Raw genomic sequence first — 17,569 nt, 5'->3', positions numbered from 1 at the left:
TTATGTCCCTGTACCTCACATACCCTTAGTACACAGCAGGTGTTTATTGAGTGTTCATCAGTGGTAGGAAGGTGTTGCTGGAGCCTCAGAGTTTTAGAGTCAGGAAAGTTTCAGTGGGGAACAGCCTCTACCTTTGCAGGGTAGAGAGTCTCATTTTCTTCCCCCTTCCTACTTGGTTAACATCTGATCCAGGACAGAATGGGGATAGTCAGCATGACACAGGAACTAAGTGACTGGAACTGGAAGCTGAGTGAGACCCTGAGAAGTGTCAGGTGTTGTGCAGGGTTAGGCTAGCCCAGAACTTGCAGATGAACTCCAGGGGGCTGGAAATTGAGGCTGTAGGTAAAACAGTGGCAGTAGAAGCAGGTGAGGAATGCCAGCCTCTCACCCTCCAGGGAACCATTACGCTTTGCTGTTTTATACACACATGACAGACTACACAACCCAAGATCAGTGGTTATCCCTATTTGGAAAGGAATATTTAGAATAGGGGTGGGGATGGATGGTAAGAAAGTTGCCTGAGATGGGAAGCCTGTGCTTACAGCAGAAACTCTCCAAGTGTACAGAGGGTACCATTGTGAGGTAATGGAGCTACAGGGCACATTCTGGGAAAAAGAGACTCAGTCCTGTGTCTTCTTGGCCTGTCTGGGACATGGGTAGAATTGGGGATAAACTAAGTCAGGCCTGAACTTCACCATAAGTTTTGAAGCCTGCAGATAGGGGACAAAGAGGTCCCACTGGTCTGTGCTTAGTTTATGAATAAGTCATGTGACAGAAGGGAATGAAGTTTATCAACTGCCTGTCATGGAGTCACTATGTGAAGATACACTGAGAGTTGATTCTTTTGAACTATTTGTGGGAAAAGTAGGTGTGACTCACTGGATAAAACACTTGAAAAATGAAGATCACAAGGCATTTTGTTGTTTGTGCCTCTGAACTTTCAGGAAATCCTCAGTCCTCTCCTCTTCATGTGGAATAGAAATCCCAGCTCCCAGCATATTTGGGCTCTGGGCAGATGTTCTGAAGTTCCCTTGTGTGCTGAGATGAAGAATGGCAAAGAATAAAGACAAAATTCTCAACCTCAAAACATATTATTTTAGAATGTTTTATTGTGTGACAGTAGAGTCCACTCAAAGTGACCAGGGTGGGATGGACTGCAGGGGAAGACTCCACAGAGGAGAGGCATTGTATGGATCTCAGGCTTCTCAGCTCCAGATAAGTATGTTACTTACATGGCCATAAGTCCCAGGAGGGGAGTATCAGTTTGTTCAGCATTACATCCCTGTGTCTCACATACCCTTGGTACACAGCAGGTGTTTATTGAATATTCATCAGTGGTAGGAAGGTGTTGCTGGAGCCTCAGAGTTTTAGAGTTAGGAAAGTTTCAGTGGGGAACAAGCCAGCTGGCGGTGCTGACAGAGGCATCTCAGTTTCAGATCCTGGAACTGTGAAGGACCTTTGAAGATTCATCTAAGCCTCTCTCCTTCCCTCTCTGCATGGAAAAGTTGAGGAAATAGCCAGCAAGATGTAGAATCTTGTCAAGTGATGGCCAAGAGATTGCTGATGGGGAAGAGTCCTGGCCTGTAGTGCAATCCATGCACAGTGTATGTGAATTTACATGCTCTGTTACAATCCCCACCTTACACCTGAAGGGACAGAAATGTGCAGACAGGAGACTTGTATGAGGTCCCACATATTTGTTTCAGGGCCGTTTCTGTTAATCTCCCCTTGTGAGAGTCAGTGGTGGCAGTCGCATGGGGATGGTATGCCCCATGGATTTGAATGAGATATCAGAATCTCATTTAGCCCATTTCATTGCATCTGCAGGACTGTAATTAAGGTATCTCAAAAGGGTCATCTTTCATCCTTGTATTCGAAGCTGATAGAGAAGGTGACAGAGTTTCTTGGAGTCCTTTATCAACTTTCAATAAAAAACACTCTATTGAGACTGTGGGCTTGCCAGGAAGGACACTGCGAGGAACTGTTCTTTCTGATGGCTGATGTGGCATGGCTGGCTCACTCTGAACCTTTCTCAGGAGGGCATAAAAGGGCAGGTGTGAGTTTTTGCCTCAGGCTGAAGGGTAAAGGGTTTGGCCATTTCAAGGGCAAAATCAAGGGCATCATGGCAAGTGGTTCCAGTAGTGAACACATCTGGGGTTCCTGGGATGGACCTGGTCAGCATACAACAGAAAGAGAAATGGAGCCTGGGCACTGTGTTTTAGCTCTACATCCTCTTTGATCTTGGCCTGAGGGGGCCACCCCAACTAGGCTCTGTCTCTTTCTGACTGAAGAGTCATTGGTGATTGTCGGGGTGCCGCGGACCCCCAGCCCTTCGGCGTGGCCAAGATGGCGCCTGGCAAGGTGCCAAGGAAGTGCTGAGAACAAAACCAGGTACCTCCAGCAGACTAATACTCTCTGCCAACAAGTGGCGTATTTTGAGGAAGTTAATGTGATTGGTCATGGGTCCTCGTGGACACTGCATGATCGCTATATCCACACTATTATGCTCCATTACTGTCCATGCTTTTCCCTCGTGATCTATAAGCTGATTGGTTGATGTATGTAATGTAAGGCGCTTGCAAGAGCGGCCAGTGCTGGCCAGCCAGAAGAAGCAGACTGCAGAAAATAAAGAACTTGCCCTGATCCGGTTTCGTGTTTCTCTGTGGGCAGGGGACGCGATAGATGGTGCCGAAACACCCGGGAACGAGAAAAAATATAAGGGTAAGTTCACAGAAGTTTTTAAATCAAGAAAAATTAGTCTGAGAGTTCAAAAGGTGAGACGTCTCGAGGTTCGCGGAGCAGCGACAATTCATTACAGGAGGTTCCCCAGCGGAGGGACAATTCATTACAGGAGGTTCCCCAGCGGAGGGACAATTCATTACAGGAGGTTCCCCAGCAGAGGGACAATTCATCACAGGAGGTTCCCCAGCGGAGGGACAATTCATCACAGGAGGTTCCCCAGCGGAGGGACAATTCATCATAAGAGGTTCCCCCAGAGGAGGGACGATTCATCATAAAAGGTTCCCCGTGGGAGGGACGATTCAAGTGGTACCAAACTGTGTGCGTGTGTGAGTGAGCGTGTGTGCGTGCGCGCGCCTGTCTTTTGTTTGTGTGTTTAAACTAGTAAACTACCTCGTAGTCATGGGAACGGATCTGTCTAAGATTAGAATGCAACGGCCTCTTAGAGAACTTTTAAAAAATCACGGAACACCATTGAAGGCAAACACGGCCTTCAAGTTCCTAGATACTGTAGAGAAAGTCTCTCCGTGGTTTTTAGACGAGGGATTATTAAATCTTCCTCAGTGGGAACAGCTAGGAGAGGATTTGCGTGACGCGGAGAGACGCGAGCCTTTGCCAATGGGAACTCTGCCAATATGGTCACTTGTTAAATCTTGTTTGATGCAGCAAGGTAAATCAAAAAACCCTTTTAGGGACTTAAAGGGGCCTTTAGAAGAAGGAAGTCAGATCTTAGAAGAAATTAAAGAGGAACGATCATGTTCTCAGACTTCAGAAAGAGAAAGTTATACGGAAAGAGAAAGTTCTGAGGAAGAACTTACTGGGGAGGAGCTTGAGGAAGCTATGGGAAAGTTAAGCGTGGAACCTGAGCGCCATCTAGCGTCTAAACGGCTTAGTACACCTATTGCCCCCAGAAGGCTTAGTACACCTATTGCTTCCAGTGCACCACCTATGGAGTTTAAGGAAAAGGAAAACCATAGCAGACATAGAGGGTGGGCCTCCTTACAGAATGCTACATATCCAGTATTTGAGGATGCTCAAAATCAAAGATTTCATCAGCTATTAGATTTTAAAATGGTTAAACAGCTAAAAGAAGCAGTGAGCACTTATGGGCCTCAATCGGCTTTTACAGTCTCACTGGTAGAGACCATGATGTCTTTAAATATGCTACCTTTGGATTGGACTAATTTAGCTAGAGCAACCTTGTCAGGGGGACAGTATCTTATGTGGAAAACAGCTTGGCAGGAAATTTCAATGGACACTGCAAGGCGCAATGCAGCTTCAGGGAATCCGCAGGTAGACAGAGACATGTTGATGGGAACAGGGCCTTATGAGGGAGTCCAGGCACAGATTAATTATCATCCTGCAGTGTATGCTCAAATTGCTGTGGCTGCTATTAAAGCATGGAAAACCCTACAAGGGTCAGGAGATTTACAAGGACAGTTGTCAAAAGTTACCCAAGGAAGTAATGAGCCCTATGCAGACTTTGTTGATAGATTAATTCAAACAGCTTCTAGAATTTTTGGAGATGCTGATCAAGCAATGCCCTTAATAAAACAGTTAGCCTACGAACAAGCCAATAAATGGTGTAAAGATGCCATCAGGCCATGGAGAAATAAAGATTTGACTACTTATTTAAGAGTCTGCAAAGACATTAATGAGGCCTCTGGAAATAGTGCTGCATTTATTGCTGCACTCGACAGACAAACCTCTGTTCTTGCCACAGCATTAGAACAAAGAGGAGGGAGTAAAAATGAGGACCTCCTGGTTCCTGCTTCACATGTGGACAAATGGGACATTTCAAAGCATGTTGCCCTTCCAAGAATAATGGCCAAGGAAAGGGGCCTAAGTTATGTCCGTGGTGTAAAAGAGGAAATCATTGGCTTAATGAATGTTATTCTGTTAGGGACAATGAAGGGAATCCTTTACCAACTAACCCCAGGTTACAAAAAAACGGGGTGAGGGGCCCGCCCTGGGGCCCACAACAAATATACGGGGTGATTCAACAAGTGCCACGACAGTGGTATCCTCCAACCGAGAAGGGAATGAAGCTCAGGAAAGAAGAGCCACCTCAGGAAGTGCAGGATTGGACATCTGTGCCACCTCCAGACTCGTATTAACCCCTGATATGGGTATACAAATGGTAGACACAGATTGGGAAGGAAATATTCCGGCAAATTCAGTAGGATTGCTTCTAGGCAGAAGTTCTTCTACCTTAAGAGGTCTTATAGTCCACCCAGGAGTAATTGACCCTGATTTTCAAGGACAAGTTAGGGCTATGGTTTCTTCACCCAAAGGAATTACAGTCATTTCTCCAGGAGATAGGATAGCACAAATGTTAATTTTACCTAGTCAGCATTCCTTGTGGCCTAGTAAGAAGACAATAAGGGGAAATAACGGATTTGGGTCTACAGGAGGACCCTGGGCTAATTTTACTATGGACCTCCAAGATAGGCCCATAATGCAGTTAATAATGGGACATAAACCTTTTATAGGATTACTGGACACAGGAGCTGATAAAAGTATAATAAGTGAAGCAGTTTGGCCCAAAGGTTGGCCTGTAGTTACAGCTAATCAAAATTTACAAGGTTTGGGTGTGGCTCAATCACCTAACCAGAGTGCTGCTTCGCTGTCCTGGAGGGATAATGAAGGCCATTCAGGGATTTTTCAACCATATATCTGTAAAATACCTATTTCCTTATGGGGGAGGGATGTCTTAACTCAAATGAATGCTAAATTAACAACAAATATTAATTCTAAACCTGTGACACATATGATGAAAAAGATGCAATATACAGAAAATCAAGGGTTAGGTCGAGAACAACAGGGATCACTACAACCCTTGCCCTTACCTCCTCCAAAAAATGATTTCAGAGGGCTGGGTTTTATATAGGGGCCACTGTTATTACACCAATTCCAATAGTTTGGAAAAATGATGAGCCACAATGGATTCAACAGTGGCCCCTTACTACAGTAAAGTTAGAAGCGGCTCATAAATTAGTACAAGAACAAGTACAGGCAGGACATTTACAACCTTCCACTTCTCCCTGGAATACTCCCATCTTTGTTATTAAAAAAAGGTCTGGAAAGTGGAGACTATTACATGATTTAAGAGCCATTAATGCACAGATGTTCCCTATGGGTCCTATACAACGGGGATTGCCTTTAATTACAGCTTTACCTAAAAATTGGCCCACTGTCATTTTAGATTTAAAAGATTGTTTTTTCTCAATCCCATTACATAGAAGGGATTGTTGGCGATTTGCTTTTACCTTACCTTCTCTTAATCATACACAGCCTGACCAAAGATTTGAGTGGACTGTATTGCCTCAAGGCATGACTAATAGTCCCACATTATGCCAAATGTATGTAGATAAAGCCTTAAAACCTACAAGAGACAATTTTCCAGACTTGTTGATTTATCATTATATGGATGATATCCTTATCTGCCACAAAAACAGACAATTCTTAAAAAAGGCTTTACAATTTTTAATTTCCACTTTACAACAGTATGGCTTAAATATTTCTCCAGAAAAGCTACAAATGGGAGAAACTCAAGAATATCTAGGTACTAAGCTTACAGCTACTATGGTAAAGCCTTTAAAATTAACCATTAGAACCGATAAGCTTAAAAATCTAAATGATTTTCAAAGACTCCTTGGAGATATAAATTGGATTAGGCCATATTTAAAGATTACCACAGGAGAGCTGAAACCTCTATTTAATATACTTAAAGGAGACCCTAATCTCCATTCTCCGAGAGTCCTTACTTCGGAAGCACAAAAGGTTCTCACGTTGGTAGAACAGAGATTACAATCAGATTATACAGAAAGATGTGATCCATCCCAACCTCTAATGTTGATTATTATCCCAGAACAACATAGCCCATATGGAATTCTATGGCAAGGAGGACCTTTACAGAGTATCAATCTCCCAGCATCGCCCACAAAACAGTTACAAACTTTTCCTAAGGCAATAGCTCAGTTGATATACAAAGGGTTGGAAGCCTGTATTACCATATTTGGAAGTCACCCTAAGGTCATTATTATTCCCTATACTAAACTACAAATGCAGTGGTTGATTCAGCATGATGATGATTGGGCTATTTTATATTGCTCAACCACAGCAACATTTGATAATCATTATCCTAAACATCCATGGATACAATTTTGTAAAAATACTCCAATTGTATTTCCAAAAATTACAAAGACGCAGCCTTTACATCATTGTCAAACAATATTTACTGATGGATCTAAAAATGGAGTGGGAGCAGTAATAGTTGGAGATAAAACTGAAACCATCATTCTCCCTTCCTCATCTGCCCAAGTAGTAGAGCTTGCTGCAGTAGTCTTAGCTTTTAATATCATGAAAGATCAACCTTTTAATCTGTTATCTGACAGTTATTATATAGTACAATCAATACCTTGTTTAGAAACTGTGCCTTATATTCCCGATGGATCCACAGTTGCTCCTTACTTTCGAACCTTGCGTGCCCTAATTTTAGACCGCAAATACCCCTTTTATGTAGGACATATTAGAGCTCATTCTGGCCTACCAGGACCACTTGCCAAGGCAAATGCTAAGGCTGATAAAGCCACAAAAACCATCTTTGCTTTCACACTATTTGAACAAGCTAAGATGTTTCATTCACAATTTCATGTTAATTCTACTACTCTTAGAAGAAAGTTTAATATTTCTAAAGATGTTGCTAGACAAATTGTTAAAACATGTCAACATTGTGCCACCCTATTGCCAGTACAGTCTGTTGGAGTAAATCCCAGAGGACTGTTACCTAATCATATTTGGCAAATGGATGTAACTCATATTCCTAAATTCGGTACTGTAAAGTATGTACATGTTTCAGTAGACACCGCTTCAGGAGTAATTATGGCCTCAGCTCACACTGGTGAAAAGGTTAAAGATGTTATACAACATTGTTTGCAAGCATTTGCAGCCTGGGGCATTCCAAAAATCATCAAAACTGATAATGGGCCAGCTTACACATCCAAAAGTTTTCTTCTATTCACAAAAAAATTTGGTATACAACTTATCACAGGAATTCCTTATAATCCTCAAGGACAAGGAATAGTGGAACGCACTCATTTAACATTAAAAAATTGTTTAATAAAACAAAAAGGGGGAATAGGTGCTGACTTTAGAGCACCTAAAGACAAACTAAATTTAGTACTTTTTATTTTAAATTTTTTAAATGTGGACAAAAATGGAAGCACGGCTGCAGAGAGACATGCTAATCCCACAAGTACTCAAATGTGGGTAAAGTGGAAAGATATTCTCACAGGTACATGGAAAGGTCCAGATCCAGTTCTTCGGTGGGTCTGAGGGTCTGTTTGTGTCTTCCCACAGGATCAACAAACACCAATTTGGATACCTGAAAGGTTGACCAGACTGGTGCATCAAAGTAATGATGAAGAACATCGTGCTGATAAGCGCCCTGCTAATGACGATGTTGACACTGGTGAAGACACGAGAATTATGGGCGATAGTTAAAGCCTGGCCATATCCTTTACCGTTAACTAATACTTCCTCTTTACTTCCTCCATTGTTCACCACCAATGCGGCTACAGGATTACCCACCACGTCTTTTGATCCAGATACTCATCTATATAATTTTTCCACTTTCTCCCTTCCTGGAACCTTGTGCTTTGATATACCTGAAGATAATGCTATTAGTAGTAATGACTTTAACCCTTGTATTGTTCTCCAAAAGCAGGTACAGGGTTTCTTTACATCTAAGGATTCTCCTGATGATCTACCCCAAGGCTATAATACGCTTGGTGTTCACCTTAGTAATGTACACAAATAACCACATCAATGGAATATAGGGAAGGGGCAGCCACTTTGATTACAGGACTTATACCTCACAGATTACCACTTCCCACTAATGGATTTAAAACTCCTAGACTTTTTCCTCCATGTAAACCAAAATTTTCCACACTTCCTACCTGGACAGGTTGTCAAGATGCTGAGCAAGCAGCCCCAGTTCAATATGGATTTTTCTTCACACCAAATTTTACTTCTCAGCGCACTACTGATGACTTTCATGATTATGACGGCAAATTTGGCGGAAGGCGCACTAACCCCTTTGATAATTGGTTGCTATTTACCTCGACTTCAGGATATACTAACTTACAACCCTTTTTTGCTCTTAAAGGAGGTTCTTTCAGACAATGTGAATGGACTTCTAGGAAGTGGACTGGAATTGACAAGAGTGGAGCCAAGACTACTACTAATTGTACTCAAAATCTTTCATTCTTGTCCACCCCAGTCTGTGTGTTCCCTCCTTTTATGTTTTTACTAACTAACACTAATAGCACAAATCTTAATTGCTCTCAATCTAGATGCTACCTTTCTCAATGCTGGAATGCTACCAATTTCTCCCGAGCGGTCATCATGCGAATTCCTACTTTTCTGCCTATGCCAGTTTCTGTTACAGATGATGAATTGCCAGTATTGCTTTCCAGAAATAAGAGGGACTTTGGAATCACCGTAGCAGTCATTACCACCATAGTTGCATCAGCAGCAGCAGTCGCCGCAGCAGCTGTAGCCTTGACGACATCAGTACAGTCAGCAACTAAGCTTAATGAAGTGGTCCAGCAGACAGCTACTGCTTTGTCTACTCAACAAACAGTGCATCAACACCTAAAAGCAGGACTACTTTTGGTAAACCAGCGTGTGGACTTCAAGAACAAATGGACCTTTTACAAGAACTGTTAAGCGTGGGGTGTATTTATCATCTGCCGGGACTGTGCATTACACCTGTAGCTTATCATAATCTTAGTTATGCAGCACATTTGTCTAAAATCATATCTACTCAGCTACGTGCCAATTGGTCTTATAAATTTGATAATCTTACTGCCATTCTTAGATCACAAATTGTTAGCCTTAATTCTACTAGAGTTAATGTAGCCCCTATATCTGAAATGCAAAATTGGTTATCTTCTTCCTTCAGTTTTGTAAAGCAATGGGCAGGAATGGGAGCATTGTGTGTGTTTATGATCATTGCAATTATCTTCCTCACACGCCTTATCATGCGTATACGCCAAGTTCATGCCAGAGATCGCATCATTTTCCATCAAGTCATGATGGCCTTAGAGGCTGGCAGCTCTCCTCAAGTCTGGCTGAGCATGCTGGATCGGTAGTCAACGATGGGTAAGGAAGGAGGTAACCGCGTACCGACCTAAGACAGGAGCTGTAGCATGCTCTGCAGTTATCTGATGACGGGTAAGGACGATGGTTGACCACTCCACCTAAGACAGGCACGATCCCAAGCCAGCATTCTTTTAATAAATAAAAAAGGGGGAGCTGTCGGGGTGCCGCGGACCCCCAGCCCTTCGGCGTGGCCAAGATGGTGCCTGGCAAGGTGCCAAGGAAGTGCTGAGAACAAAACCAGGTACCTCCAGCAGACTAATACTCTCTGCCAACAAGTGGCGTATTTTGAGGAAGTTAATGTGATTGGTCATGGGTCCTCGTGGACACTGCATGATCGCTATATCCACACTATTATGCTCCATTACTGTCCATGCTTTTCCCTCGTGATCTATAAGCTGATTGGTTGATGTATGTAATGTAAGGTGCTTGCAAGAGCGGCCAGTGCTGGCCAGCCAGAAGAAGCAGACTGCAGAAAATAAAGAACTTGCCCTGATCCGGTTTCGTGTTTCTCTGCGGGCAGGGGACGCGATAGGTGATTGTACATTTTCAAACCTGTTTCCTTTTCTGTAAAATAAAGACACTCATGTTACTCACTGGCTGGGATTGTCACAATATGATATGGGGTGACAGGTGGGAGGAACTGGACCTCCACATGCTGTCCCAAGGTTAATTGGGAGGCCCTATTAACTACCAAAGGAGTCATGGCTATTGCTTTTAAACAGTTTGATACTCTCTGACTCACAGGATCTAGCTGTTTGGAGAAATGGGTTAGTTGACTTGGATGGGTCCCCACTTTTGGGGTTTAGACCCCTAAAGTTAAACCCAGTCTTTTGCATATGACTTTTCTTGTACCCATAAGATGGCACAATTATCTTTGGGTATACTTTCCTCTTGGGCATTCCAGACTGAGTAGATAGTGTATTCCTACTGTTAAGGTCAGTCAAAGCTCCTCAGGTGTTACTTTTTAGAATCTTGAATTATATGTGAATTGGTTTTAATTCTTAGTAATTTGAATGAACACGCAGGAAGAAGGTCAACATTTTTACTTTTTCACATATAAATTTTTTACTGTTTTTTACATACAATTTATAAAAACACATTTAAGAGACCCAAATATATTGTCTTTTATAGATCTTAAGCCAAGAATATTTGAATTTATGATTAGCAATGGATGTTTCAATATTTTAACTTACAAAATGGGCTGTGGACTGTGGGGCCAGGGTTGCAGCAAGTGGTGGGGCTACCAGGCATGAAGGAGCCATGCCACTGGGCCTCAGGCTCTGCCTTTGCTCTGCTCCCCATTGTAACCCCAATCACCACAAGAATGGGGAACCTGGCTGCCATGGTATGATGCTGTCTCCTGCAGAAGAGGTCAGTGCTGACCCTGGTCTTCAGACTCTGACTAGTTTATGTCCTCAGCAGCTCTTGAAGCAGGAGAAGAGGGCAGTGAGAGGTCAGAATCTCCTCCAGCCTCAAGACCAAGATCAATCCATTCCATGGAAAGGGCAATTTAACTTGGGCAATAGCAGCCAGCCAAGAATTCAGTGCAAGAACTCCTTTCAAGGGAGAACTCATCATGGATGACTGAGGGTATGTCTGTGAAAGGAAGAATCTACTGACCAATGACTGCTGCGATGTCAAGCATCCCCAGCACAAAGCAGTACTGCTGCAAAAGCTGCCTGGCCAATGGCTGCTGCAGCACCTGCAGTACTGCATGTCCTGGGCCAGCAGCCCAACAAGCAACTCCTCTTGGAGTCCTTCCTCAACAGGGCAGTTGTGGAATTCCAGAACCTCTTTATGACTGTGAAAGATCACTTCCAATTGTGCTTGGCTAAGTGCAGGACCTCTCCCCAGAATGTGCAGCATGAGAACCCCTACCAGGAACCTATAGCCAAGTTCTGCTAGGGAGAGACCCCTCTCAATCCCTTCCCCATGTGATGGCCCTCTGTAGCCCAGGCACTGAGACACTGCCAGAGAATGCACTGCACAGAGTCAGACTTAAGTGTCCAGGCCAATCCAGTGCAAGGAGACAAGGTGGTGTGAGGATACTCTGACTGTGACCACTCCCTGTGCTGTCCACTGGCTTTACCACCTGGGCTGCACCTGGTATAGCTGTTCTATAAAGCAGACTGGAACCTCTGGCTGGGCCAGAGGAAAGAACTGCAAGCTGAGCTGGGAGTGGTGTTGGCCTTCCTGGGAGACAGCATTAGCACCCACACAGCGATCTGGAACTTGTGTTTATCAGACACCAGGTGTTCACTTCTATATTGATCTGAGCTCTTCCCTGTAAAATTATTTCTTAGATTCCTTTGGAATAGTAGGAAACACATGATGTTGTATGTAGAAAAATGCCTTACCATTCTAGTTGAATATATTCAAGAAAATTTTAAAAACCTATTTTAACTTACAACTGATTCAGCTGTTTTACCTCCCTCATATAGTTTTCAGATTTTAAATTATATGATTAGTTTTACAAATATTTATCTTAATTACATTTAATGTATAGTTGGTTGTATATTACCCATGAAAATCAAGATGTCAGTCATTTTCACTTGCTTCTTTGAGAAAAAGAAAACACTAAGAAAGAAAACACTAAGAGTCATCATGCCTAAAATACAGAAAACAATAGACATTGCATTCCGCAAACATTCAACAAAGATAAATACAGCTTTGGCTGGCCAGCCACCCAGGAAAAATGTGTGCTAACAATTCTGAAAACACCTCTATTCTTAGTACAAGCAGAGATTGAGAAGAAAGGAAGTCAATAAAATCTGTAGGTGATCCCTGTCATTGCAAGTAGAGGACTATTTTAAAATTGTTTATAAGAAATGTTTTAAAGTAGGCATGTCAATCACCTGTCATGCCAAACAAGACTCACAGCTCCTTTGATGTGATAACAATCTGGATTTCTGGATCCCTATGGGCATTTGCACCCTGTAACTTCATGGAAGAATTATTTTTCAGTAAAAACAAGAGGGATCAGGTCTTCCCAAGTGGGGACAATCAGGCTATTCACCTTTCCAGTGTGGCCATAGAAGTCTTACTTGCATATTTTTGTAATCTTTCTGTATCTTGACTGAGGGCCATAACAACCTGCACATAAGGGACTTCTGTCTGTTTTCTTTGTCTTTTGCAGTAGAGATCTAGTTGTTAATGGTGTTAAAACTAGGAGCTCATCCTTCTTGATTATCAAGCACATATGGAGGCCAAGAAGTGTTGCAGAAGTATATTTTTCTATACCTAGTTTGAATTTTTTCCAATTATACAATAGATACCCTAGAAGGAACCCTTTTGGACTACTGTCAGTGTTTCCTATATCTAAGACTTCTATAAATTTGATGTCCCACAATGAGTGGTCCTAGGGAGGGGTCAATCCCTGGAACAAATATCCGCATAAATAAAGTGGTAACTTTCATTCTATGGGCTCTGATAATGGACATGTCACAGGAGGGCAAGAGCAGCCTGCGATACCAGAGATTGGACTCCAGAGGGATCTGTTCAGGGTGTCAGGTTTGAAAGAAATCAATCAAGTTCCCCTTTGGACATTAAAACAATGATTTTATGGTGTCTTATATTTTAGAGACACTATTAAAATTTTTATTTTCTTGTTTCAAATGAATCTATGTGTTAACTTGTAAATAGTACATTCTAGCTAGGATTGTTTGAGATAACAAAAATATCAAATGACCCTGAACAAGAAATTACCTTAGTAAAGGTGGAAGAAAGAGAGAGTAAAACAAAATAAATAAATAAATAAATGAAACAAAACAACAACAACAACAACAAAAACCAGAGGTGGAGAGCTACTAACAGCTTCTACAATTAACCCTATGATTATAGTCTATGAATTATTCAGAAACTTTTTACAACAAATGCTGAGTTAAATATGCCAAACAAACAAAATATCAACTTACATAGGCAGGGCCAGAAGGAAAGGAGATAAGATGAAATGGATGAGCCTATTGGAGTAAAGAACCTGGATGACAATGCCAAGTGCAAGGAAAAGACAAAAAAGACAGGGATCCAACTAAGTACTCCTGTTCCAGTGGTTCAGCTATGGGAATTCTCTCAATTTCCCAGATGCTGGAATCACAGCAATAGAGTTGCTGGAAATGACTGCTAGTCTGTTATGAGAGTTTCTCTCAACTCCCCAGAAGCCAGAACCAGGGTCAGGCATCCCTGGATAGTTGCTGAAGAGATGAGAGTTCTCACACATGAAGCAGGTTTTGGTGACCCAACTATAGAAATTTCTTTCACTTCTCCAGAAGCTGGAGTCACTGTTGGTGGGCTATGGTAGTTTCAACTTTCAGAAACCTGAGCCATGGACTCTACTTTCAACTCCCCAGAACCTGGAGTCAAATTTCAGTCTCCTTTTAAGCCTCTAAAGCAGAGAGAAAGCCAAATGGGCCAGAACCAAAGAGGAGAAAGAGAAGATGAGTATATTTCAAGGAAGAGGGGACCCATTTGCTTGTATGGTGAAGAGTTCAAATTCATCAGGTGCCTTGTGAATATGCATGGTTCAGAAATTTCCCAGCAAACTGAGAGGGAACAAGTTGGTGAACTGAGCTTCTGCCTTTTGTCCTTGACAGTGAGGGAGGTTAAGTGGGTAAGTAATGTTTAGGATGCATTGCTAGCAGTATGAGTAAAACTAGTGTGGACTGGGTAGACCAGAGGCTACCTGTCCCCAGTGACTCTGGAGGAAAGAATTGTGTGGGGGCTGGAGGAAAATATTCACTCATGGGGATCATGTCTAGAGATACTGACCCTGTCATTTTGTCTACCTGCCTGGTCCCTTTCTCACCAGAAGGGACAGCAGGTGGACAGCCCCACTTGAACCTTCAGTGATTCACTCAAGTCTCCATGAGAAAAACCTGAATGAAGACCTAGGTCTTGAGGGAAGGCCTCTTCTTATCCTCCATAGGGAGAATGAAGAGAAGTGAGAAAGAGGCTGGAATGCTTAGAAGCTGGAAGAACTATTCTCTACTATTAGAGGCCCTTTATATAGCCCCCCAAGCCCCAATAAGGCACTGGCTCCTTATGATACATCCAACCCCTTTCATTCTGCCTACATACTGGGTCTCAGTTTCCCAAGGAAGGAAAGATGACTGCCTCCCCAGTTGGATGTTTAGGGCAAGGAACAGGTGCACACATGCTCAGAAGACAATCACTATCATGATTATGAGGGACAACTGGGCCAGAGGCAGGGACCTTCTGCTATCCTTGGCTGTCCCTCCACAGTCTCCATGCTGGACCACCACATCCTCTTGACTCCACCTTCCTCCATCTCCCATAGTCATTGTGTTGAATCACTGTTGCCACCAACCCTTCTTGGGGGTCCCCTGAGTCCCTTAACTGATTCTAGGGGGAGTGTCAGTGAGTCCTGGGAAGTGTCAGTGAGTCTGAGGAAGAGCTCTGCCAGGATATTAGGGAGATAGTTCATCATCCCTCTCCAAGTCCCTCCTCCCTGCAAAATGCAAGCTGACCTAGTAACCTAGGCAGCCATCTGGCTCTGCCACAGTTAGGTCTCCAGAGGTCCCTGCAGGCAGATGACAGGGCTGCCTCTGCAGTCCTGCCTTTGCTGCCAGGCCTGAGTCTGGAACATACAAGGCCTCTCTTCACCTGGCCTGGCCTTCCCTGGGCAACTTCAGGTTTCCTGTCCAATAGTGGCCTTTGCAATAGCTTCTAACTTTTTTCTGTTACTAAGAATGGGGTAGATATGGAGGGGACCTGCTCACAACTGATGTTGATAGAGATGACGAAGGCTGAGAAAGGCCCTGTGAACACCTGCCTCACCCAAATTCATGAGAAAACTGTACTCTTCATCACTGCTGGTTTGCCTACCTCCAGGGACTCATTATCTGAGACTGGACCAGAAGGCCCAATCTTTGTGGCTCCAGTTTTCCTAGGACAAAGCAGAAAAGAAACAATGAGATAAATTTGGGCCCATCCTATGAAACCAGATTATACATTTAGGCCTCTTCAAATCCTTTTTAGAAAGGGCTAGGAAAAGAAGGAAGAAGTGAACAAAGGAACTAAATAAGTAGCTTAACTCTTTCTGAGAAACGTTATCTAACACCAACTGTCAGTGGGCCAACACTGGAACGTCTTCCACCCTCATGAGAAGGTTGTGAGATGTCCTTGTGAAGCAGGACACAGGTGGAACTGTTGGACCAAGTGATGTGCACTTGGGAGCTGCATTCCTTAGAGAGGTGTTAAGAAGACATTAATGCTCAATATTTTTCATCACCATGAGGACTGATATTCTGCATAGAAAACCCAATCTTGACTTGGATTAGGGATTGCATATGAAACCAGTGCAGTCCCTACTCTGAAAACACAGTGTTCTGCTCAGAGAGGAGAATCCAGGCAGCATTGTGAGAGCCATACCTATTTTTCTAGGCTTCCTTTGGACCTCCACAGTTTCAGTCAACTGACTCCGAAGCAGAAAAATTATCACAGTAAAGCATGTTAGAAGACAGCTGCTGAGTTCATGACTGCCAGGAAGCAGAAAGAGACAGGAAGGAGCAGGGGACAAGAAATACTTTCTAGGACTCACCCCCAGCGAGTCCCACCAACTACCAATATTTTTTTTAGCTGAGGATGAATTAATCCATTGATGAGAGGGGAGCCTTCATGATTCAATCTCTTTCCAAAAGTCCCACCTATGAACATTGCTGCACTGGGGACAAGCCTTCAACAAAAAAGACTTTGGGGACATTCCAGATACAAACCACAACATGTTCTCTCACACGGGTTCTGAGGGTCAGCAATAGGGGTGGAGTAGTTGGCTGATTCTGCCACAAGGTTTCTCATGAGACTGCAGTCAACTGAGCCCTCCCTTGAGTGTTGTGGGCAGGTCTCCACTGCCCACTGGCCTCTCCAAAGGACTGGTTGAGTGTCCTCAAGACATTGTAACTGGCTAAACACAGAGCTAATGACCCAATCACAGAATGAAGAGTGGGTCACAGTGTCCTTCATAACCTGATCTGGAAAGTGACATTGTCACTTCTACCATATGCTATATTGTATTGGTCACACTGATCACCTTGTTAAAGTGAAGGTGGAGATTACACAAAGGTGGCATAGATACCAGGAGATTGGAATCATTGAATCATGTGGCCATCTGGCTATCACACCCTCTGACTGAGGAGAGAAGAAAATGAAGAAAGTTCCAGCATGTGGGATATAGTCACTGCCCCTGTGACAGTAAGAGCTGGGCATATCCCTGGGCAGTGCTTATATACATGACTGTAAGATCCTCACCAAGTGGATAACTAATAATTAAGATGAATTACTGACATTTAATGCCTATTTACTTATTTATTTTGCTTGAAGAAAAATTTGAAACTTTTGTTATCCTTCCAACTTCAAAAAAGTTTTAACGAAACTTTTTAAAAACATTTTGAAAAAGTTTTATTCCAAGGGAAAAAAGAGAAACAATCAAGAATACTTTTCTTACCCTTTATATCATTTCTGTTTGGTAATGGAATGAATTGGGGTGGAAAGGAACATTGATATAAGTGAATTTTGAAATGCATAAAAAAGCAAAAAGTTACATTGTTTTTGCCCAGTTTGGCTAAAAAGTAAATGCATATGGCATTAAATAGATTCTGCACAACCCACATGGTTATGGAATATTTTCCCTTAACATTTGATTACATAT

General features: G+C 42.8%; 1 pseudogene; it reads left to right on the top strand.

Moving 5' to 3' along the window:
• Positions 1-11,230: 11,230 nt before the first annotated feature.
• Positions 11,231-11,844, top strand: LOC124975856 (SREBP regulating gene protein-like; annotated as a pseudogene).
• Positions 11,845-17,569: the final 5,725 nt, after the last annotated feature.

Source organism: Sciurus carolinensis, unplaced genomic scaffold (assembly GCF_902686445.1).
Source record: "Sciurus carolinensis unplaced genomic scaffold, mSciCar1.2, whole genome shotgun sequence".
NCBI classification, from domain to species: Eukaryota; Metazoa; Chordata; class Mammalia; order Rodentia; family Sciuridae; genus Sciurus; species Sciurus carolinensis.
This window is presented reverse-complemented; position numbering and strand designations above follow the sequence as displayed.